This window comes from Humulus lupulus, chromosome 7 (assembly GCF_963169125.1).
Source record: "Humulus lupulus chromosome 7, drHumLupu1.1, whole genome shotgun sequence".
Taxonomy (NCBI): domain Eukaryota; kingdom Viridiplantae; phylum Streptophyta; class Magnoliopsida; order Rosales; family Cannabaceae; genus Humulus; species Humulus lupulus.
This window is the reverse complement of record NC_084799.1, coordinates 201,156,640-201,165,597: the sequence shown is the minus strand read 5'-3', so window position 1 is coordinate 201,165,597 and position 8,958 is coordinate 201,156,640. Positions and strand designations below refer to the sequence as shown.

Here is an 8,958-nt window from a genome sequence, read left to right as displayed (position 1 = left end):
AAATTTTTATATATGCTTTATTTTGTGTAAAACATGTTAAAAATTAATTAGAAAATCGTTTTGGTTTGAAAAATTGCTCAAAATTTTTTTTTTTTGAAAAATGCGCACCAGCACACGCACGCATAGCCGCGGCCAACCCAACAAATATTTTTTTTTTTAATTTTAAAGAAAAACAAAATTTGTGAAAATAATTATTTATAATCAAAGCCAAAAATATTAGATTTGTTTTTGTATTTAAAATTGTTTTTTTTTTTAAAAAGTAAGATATTTTTGTTAGTTGAGATTTAAATAATTAGATATTTTCTACAAAAATTCAAATTCAAATTTTAAAATAGACTAACAACTTAAATTTAAATATTTTAATATATTAAAATATTTGAATTATGATATCAGATATTAAAGATATTTTCAATTAAATTCTTAATTTTTTTTATTAAATTTTTATTTGAAAATATAAATATATTTTTATTCTATAGTTTCTTAATATTTAAATTATTTGAAATTTGAAGATTGTTAGTTAGATATTTTTATGGATATTTGAATTTGAATAACTGTTTTGAGTTTTTAGGATTGTTATAACTATTTATATTTTATTTTATTTTTTAATAGTTAAAATATTAGCTAATAGTTATAACAACACAAGATATTTTGAAAAACAGTTTAGATATTGATTTTAAAATTTAAAATTGGTTAAATTTTGAAAAATATCATTTTTTCAACCAATTAATAAAATATTTTTTTTTAATAAATGGGATTTAAATTAACTTTGGTTAATTGTTGATAAATCCTATTTAAATTAAATTAATATATTTTTTTCAAATTAACCTAAAACCAAGTTGATTGTTGATAAATGAAATTTAAATTAACTATTGTTAATTGTTGATAAATTTCATAAATTGACTTATTTTTTTATAAAAAGTTAATTAATTTGAATTTTTTGAAAAATTCTAGAGAACTAATTGTGGTATTTTTGCAAATGAAAATAATTGTGGTATTTTTGCATAAGTTAATAGAATTGCTCATATAGTAACATGATTAGGCCCATCCAATTATAACATGTTTGTTTGCACTATAGGTGGCATTTTTGCAATTAGGCTTAGATGCATATAGTGGCCCATATGTTTGTTAGATAAATGGTTTTTTGCCAAATAAAATATTCATAAAATGATAGGTTTATTTGGGCCCATTAGAAAATGTAAAGTTTAAATTCTTCTCTTGTGGGTGATTCCATTTGTGAAGGCCCATTTGCTTTGCATGACTATAGTGGGCGTAATCAATTAATAACAATTAATAAAACAAATGTTTAAATTCCTGTCTTTTAGACCTTGTATGGAAAATAGGGGGCCTTTGTACTGGGAACGACATACTGGACCCAGCCCTCCTCCATACAAGTCCAATTGTTAAGGCCTATTTACCTAAGTTGGACTTAATTATATAGGTTCATTATATTAGTTAAACCTAAATATTGATTAGCAACAAATTAATTCTAAATTAATTGAATTTGTTTCAATGTGACACTTTAGAATTTATAGGAAATTATAGGTCTTTGGTTTTAAAAATTTAATCTTTTTTCAAATTTTTGGAGAACCATAGTCATTAATTTTCCAAAAATAAATAATCAAATACTATTTTTAATTTTAATAATGAGCTTATTTTAAGATTTTATTCGATCTCCACCGTTGGTTTAACATAGTCAATAACTTAATGGGGCATCGAGGTACTTTGATTCATCCCCCTACAAAAGGTGTTCATTAGCTATTTTGACAATGTTAGATTTTGAAAGATAGATAATTATAGGTCAAATTCTACTAGACATTATTGAAACCGTGGGTCTAGCTCATAAAATAAGAGATTTTGTTTTCTTATTTTGATCAAATAGTATGTTGTTAATAATGATGCCATTATTAAATGAGTTTACAACTCTATTTAACTAGTGGTATGCTTTACTCTCACCAACCGGGACAAAGATATCATAGATTAGTTAAAAACCTAAAGAAATAGAGATATGATTGTTTTTGGTATTTTTTTGTCATATCTTACAAATTTTGGTATATGTTCTACTATTTCTTGAAATTTGTGTGAATAGAAGTTTTATTGAGAAAATGTAATTGATTTCTATTTTATTGATAATTTGTAGTTTTAAGATAAGTAGTGTCTGTGTCTATTCTCATCCTTTCTCACTTTTGATGGAGAAACTCACTGGAGAAAACTTCCTTAATTGGAAGCATAATATCAACATAGAGTTGATTGGTGACAACTCTGAGTTCATCATGATTGAGGAATCCCTAGAACGAGCACTTTGTCCGCACGTTCGTGATGGCACCGTCAGTGCTCGTGATGGAACCGTAAATGCTTGGATAGCACCGTCTCCGCACATACGTGAAGACACCGTAAATGCTCGAATGGAATCGTGTCTGCACGTTTGTGATCAACTCAACTATGGTCTGATGCATCTCATGAACGAGCTTCAGATTATTGAACCTATCATGGGTGGACCTAGTAAAGGAGGTGAAAATAAGACTACTGATGTTGCTCCTGATCTAGCTAAGGCTGAAGCTAACCCAACTTCGTCTTCGAAAGCTGGAAACAAGAGGAAAGGTGGACAAAACAACAATCCCAAGCCTGCAAAGGCTACAAAGGCGAGTGCACAACCAAGTGCACAGATGCCTAGGGGGAAGAACAAGAAAAAAAAAAGAAAGGTAAAGGTAAGTGTTTTCACTGCAAAGAGAAGGGCATTGGAAACAGGATTGCCCCAAGTTTCTAGCAGCTAAAAACAAAGGTAATGATTATAGTTCATTTATCTTGGAAACATGTGTTTTAGAGAATGATAAATCCATTTGAATTATTGATTCTAGATCTACTAACCATGTTTGTAATTCTTTACAGCTTCTTGAATCGTGGGAGGAAGTGGACGAAGGCAACTTAAAGCTTAGAGTTGGGAACTGAGCGTTCGTTGTGGTCCAAGCTAGAGGAAGAGCTTGTCTGAAGTTCAGAAATAAAATTTTAATTTTAAAAGATGTATTTTTTATTCCGGATTTTAGTAGAAATTTAATTTCAGTTTCCATGTTGCAATTAGAACAATTTGTTATGACTTTCGCAAGTTTTAATATATCTATTTCTTTCAATGGATCACAATTGTGTATTGCATGTTTGGAAAATGGGCTTTATATTCTACGACCTAACGAACCCCTCGCTCTTAATAATGATTTATTCAAAGTAGCTAAACCTAGGACAAATAAATGTCAAAAGACCAATAACGATAATATGACGTATTTATGGCACTTGAGACTAGGTCACATTGGCTATGATAGGATTCAAAGACTTACAAAGGACTAAACTTTGAGGGAACTAACCTTAGGTGAATTACCTATTTGTGAATCTTGTCTAGAAGGCAAACTGACCAAGCGTCCATTCTATGCAAAGGGTGATAGGGCCAAAGAACCACTTGGACTTGTGCATTCAGATGTTTGTGGACCTTTGAATGTACAGGCCAGGGGTGGTTTTGAGTATTTCGTCACTTTCATTGACGATTACTCTAGATACTCATGTCTTTACCTAATGCATAGAAAACCAAAAATATTTTCAAAGTTTCAGGAATTCCTAGCAATGGCTCAGAACCAATTTGGTAAAACATTAAAGATCTTGCGATCTGATAAGGGTGGAGAATATTTGGATATGTAGTTCCAAGATCATTTAACTAAACATGGGATTTAATCACAACTTACTGCCCCAGGTACTCCGCAACAAAATGGTGTAGGGGAACGCCGGAGCAGAACTTTATTGGAAATGGTTAGATGCATGCTTAGTTACTCAACTCTACCAACTTCATTCTGGGGACATGCAATTGAAACTGCGAACGACATTCTCAATGTCGTGTCGTCTAAATCAATCCCCAAAACACCTTTAGAATGCTGGAATGGCCGTGAACCTAGTTTACGCCAGTATAGAATCTGGGGGTGTCCCGCTCACGTCCTGAGGAAAAAGGAGGGAAAGCTAGAACCGCGAACTGAAGTTTGCATGTTTGTTGGCTATCCTAAAGGTACTCGGGGTGGACTTTTCTATAGTCATTCATAAAATAAAGTGTGTACTTCTACAAATGCTACTTTTCTGGAAAATGACTATGTCCAGAACTTTAAACCTTACAACAAAGTAGTTTTAGAGGAGATGGTTAAAGAATTGACTCCAACCAATGTTCCATCATCATCAACGTAAGTTGATGATGAAATTCCCACTCTTCATGTCCAACCGATGCAAATCGATTTAAATGAAGAAAGTACAATTGTTCCTGAGCAAACAGTCACGGAGCCTCATCATAGTGGGAGGGTTTCTAGGAACCCAGTTCGTTATGGTTTGAATGGTGAAACCAATATGGTTGTTGGTGACCCTAGTGATGATGATCCGTTGTCTTTCAAACAGGCAATGGCTAGCCCTGAAAAGGAACTATGGCTCGAAGCCATGAAACAAGAAATGGAGTCCATATACTCAAATTCCGTGTGGGATCTTGTGGAAGAACCAAGTGACTTTAGGGCCATTGGGTGCAAGTGGATCTATAAGAAGAAACGAGGTGTTGATGGAAATATTGAGACTTATAAAGCTCGATTAGTGGCAAAGGGTTATACCCAAAGAGAAGGCGTGGACTATGAGGAAACTTTTAGTCCGGTAGCCATGCTCAAATCCATTCGCATCCTCCTATCCATAGCAGCTACTCTCAACTATGAGATCTGGAAAATGGACGTCAAGACAACTTTTCTTAATGGAAAGCTTGACGAAGTCATTTATATGAATCAACCAGAAGGATTTAAAGTAGCTGGACAAGAAGGAAAAGTTTGCAAGTTGAATAGGTCCATCTATGGACTTAAGCAAGCTTCTCGTTCCTGGAATCTTAGGTTTGATGAAATAATCAAAACCCATGGCTTTGAACAAAATATTGATGAGCCGTGTGTTTACCAACTGAAGGCAAATCAAAAAATGGTATTCCTGGTTCTTTATGTAGATGATATCTTACTCATTGGAAACAATGTTAAGAAATAATCAGATGTGAAGAGTTGGATGAGCACTCAATTCCAGATGAAGGATTTGGGTGAAGCGAGTTATGTTCTAGGTATCCAGATCATCAGGGATAGAAAGAACAGACTCTTAGCTCTATCTCAAGTAGCTTACATAGATAAAGTGCTTGAACATTTCTCAATGACAAATTCCAAGAAAGGGCGTCTACCGTCCCGCCATGGAATTCATCTTTCAAAGAAGCAGTCTCTCCAGACTCCTGAAGAGGAAGTTGAAATGAGAAAAGTTCCTTACACATCTGCAGTTGGAAGTCTGATGTATGCCATGTTGTGTACTAGACCAGATTTCTGCTATGCAGTGGGAGTAGTGAGCAGGCAATAGTCAAACCCAGGACCGGAACATTGGATAGCAGCTAAGCATATCCTGAAGTATTTAAGGAGGATTAGGGATTATATGTTAGTCTACAAGGGTGGTGTTCTGAACCATGTAGGCTACACCAATTCAGATTTTCAGACTGATGTCGATGACAGGAAGTCTACTTCTGGAATGGTGTTTACTCTTAGGGGTGGAGCTGTGATTTGGAGAAGCGTAAAGCAGTCTGTAATCTCAGATTCCACAATGGAGGTTGTGTACATAGCCGTGTCAGAAGCAGCTAAGGAAATAGTCTGGCTAAAGAAGTTCTACTCGGATCTTGGTGTTATTCCAGAAATGGATAAACCGCTTGTGTTATTTTGTGACAATACAGGAGCGATAGCCAACTCGAAAGAACCTCAAAGTTACAAGAGGAGTAAGCATATAGAAATGAAGTATCACATTATTCGAGAATATGTGGCCAGGGGAGATGTGAAGGTTATGAAGATTGCCACTAAAGACAATCTTGTGGATCCGTTTACAAAGACACTAGCAGAAGCTACATTTGACAAGCATATCAAGGAAATGAGATTAGTAGAATTAACGTCTTAGTTTTAATCAGTGCAAGTGGGAGTTTGTTGGGGTTTTATGCCCTAATTAAAGCCCAAATTCTTTGTAATCTCATTTATTATCAATAAAATAATAGAAATCATTTTTTGACTTGGTCAATCACTTTCCTCACTCGTTTTATTTTCATGATTATTTGTTGAATATAAACTTCTATTAAATCCCGAGCATATAGCTAATCTTATTTATGGTGACGTAATCACAGTGTAATATAAATATGATTATATGTTCAAAATAAGTTAGTCCTAAGATTAGTCAGTGCACATGATTTACACTGACTTGCCAATCTACGATATGATCTACTTACACATTACAGTGTTATGTTATTTCCAGAACTTTAGCAAAGTAGATAAGATCAGATGTATTTGTTACATCAGACTGAACCGATATTGACAGCTGATAAGATAAGTAAACATACCGTTATTATCTATTCTAGTCATATCATATAGTTGACCATAGGTCAATTCAATCTCAATTATTTGAGTTCTTTGACTTGTTCGTTACCAGCTTACCCTACGGACTAGCCCATACTTACATCTTGGGAACTCGGTAGTATAATTGATTGGGAGTGTTAATCATAGATATGAACATCTATTGCTTCTGATGAAGAAGAGAAATGATGGTTTCCTTTTAGTTTGGTTCAAGGTGTTAAATGATAGAGATCTCATTTCAGTAATTAAATTAGTTTACTGAAATATCATTTACAAGGAACTAAGTGTTTTAAGGATAAAATACAATGAGAGGTAAAACATTATATTAGTCCTATCTCATTGTGGACCGTCTATAGAGGATTGAGTGACAATTATGGTTGTAACGATGGATAATTAATAGCGTATCTCTATTTGATATAGAGCATTCTATTAATTCAATAGTGCAATTTCGAGTCTATAGTGGAGTCACGAGGAATTAATAAGTTAGTAAATTTATTTGTTAGATTTATAATAACTCATTGGAGCATGATTTCATTGGCCCATGGTCCCCATTTTACCTTGGATAAAATCATCTAGATAGTCTCAATTAATTGATTTAACTATCAATTAGAATTATCAAAGTTGACCAGGTCAATTTTGGATAGTTTCATAGAGTTATGTAATTTTGAGAAGAAAAGAGAAATTAGGGCAGATTTATTAATTAAGATAAATTGGTATCTAAATTAATAAATAAGTTTAAATCAAGGTTCAAATTATAAATAATTAATTTGATAAAGGATTTAAATGATTAGTTAATTAATTAAATCAATAGAAAACAATACAGGCTTTTATTTTAAGTTCAATGGACTTATAATCAAATGGGAAATTTCACGGGCCTAAAGCCCATGATAATTTCGACCTAGGGCTTTAAAATTGCTATTATTTTATTGATTTTTTAATTAAATTAAATGGCCTAATTGAGTCTATAAATGGAGTGCTTAAAGAAAAGTGATAAGTTAAGATTTCTAAGACAAGAGATAAGTTTAATCACTGGTTTTTTGATAGTTTTAAATTCTCTCTAAACACAAGTCATTTTCTAAGCCTCTTTGATTATTTTCTCTTCTACTCTCTGTATCTATCTCATGTGTTGAGAATTGCCCACACTAGTCTAGGTGATTCTAAGGATACATTGGAAGACTGTGAAGAAAACAGAAGAACGGTTCAATTTCTTGATAATACTCTGCGACAGAGAGGATACAAGAGTTAGAGAAACTGAAGGAAGGACTCTATCATTCCGCTGCTTATAGTGTAAGTATTCTTGTCTTTGTTTCTCTTTGAATTCAATTTTAGAAACATGTTTTAGGTTATCTCATATTAATTTGTTTTATATTAGATCTACATGAAAATAAATAAAGATCATGTATAAATTTTCCAAACAAAACTGACCTTGAAACTGATGTTGCTAGCCCTGATTGTCTCTTCAAGAAAAGTTGGGATGATTTCTCCACCCAACATTGTAAATGTTGGGGAATGGATTGTTAAATGGCCTCTGAAAATTTCCCATAGCTTGAACCTAAGCTTGGCCCATAGGAATGTTATTATTAGTACTAGCAGGACACTGATCAAAAGAGTGAGAACCACCACAAATTTCACACCTAGCTGCCATATGAATCACATTAGGAGACACAGTATTCTACTGCAATTGTTTTGTCAACGAGTCCACTTGTGCTGTCAAAGCATTAATTACATCAAGTACATGTACCCCAGCTACCTTTCTAACCCCAGATGACCTCTCATCAGACCACTGATGATTGTTTGTGGCCATGTCCTCTAACACTTCATAAGCTTCCTTGACACTCTTACTCATGAATGCCCCACCAGCTGCAGCATCAATAATTGTTCTTGTTTTACCACATAGCTCGTTGTAAAAATTGTGGACTAACATCCACTTTTCTATACCATGATGGGCACATATTCTCAATAGCTCCTTGAAACATTCCCAAGCATCATATAATGACTCCCCATCAATCTGATAAAAGTTATTAATTTCTCCCCTCAATTTAGCAGCCTTCAAGGGAGGGAAAAACTTGGCCAATAATTTCTGAGCAACGTCTTACCACATATTAATAGAGTTTTCCTGCAGCGAATTAAGCCAGCTCTTAGCTCTCTCGCACAGAGAAAATGGGAAAAGTCTCAACCTTATAGCATCATCACTGACCCCATTGTATTTGAAGGTATCACACAACTCCAAGAAATTAGCCAACTGCATATGGGGGTCTTCAGAAGGAAAACGACCAAATTGGACAGTGCTAGTTCAGCCTGTTATGGAGAATACGTGGGAACCCTTGTATAAAAGGTTCAGGAAGCAACATCCTCCCACCTTCGAGGGTGGACTAGACCCACTACGGGCAGAGTAGTGGATGAACATGATATCTTCCATCCTGGACTTCGTGAGGGTTGAAGGGAATAAGAGGCTAGCTTGTGCCAACTACCTGTTTAGAGAGGATGCCCGTATCTAGCGGGATGTGGTGACTCAGAGAAGGAATGTTGCAGCTATGACTTGGGA

The 8,958-nt window shown here is 34.1% G+C and overlaps 1 non-coding gene across 1 annotated transcript; it reads left to right on the top strand.

Annotated features, from left to right (window-relative positions):
• Positions 1-8,347: 8,347 nt before the first annotated feature.
• Positions 8,348-8,454, top strand: LOC133793270 (small nucleolar RNA R71). The gene has a single exon (XR_009874722.1). It is a non-coding gene; the product is annotated as a small nucleolar RNA R71 (small nucleolar RNA).
• Positions 8,455-8,958: the final 504 nt, after the last annotated feature.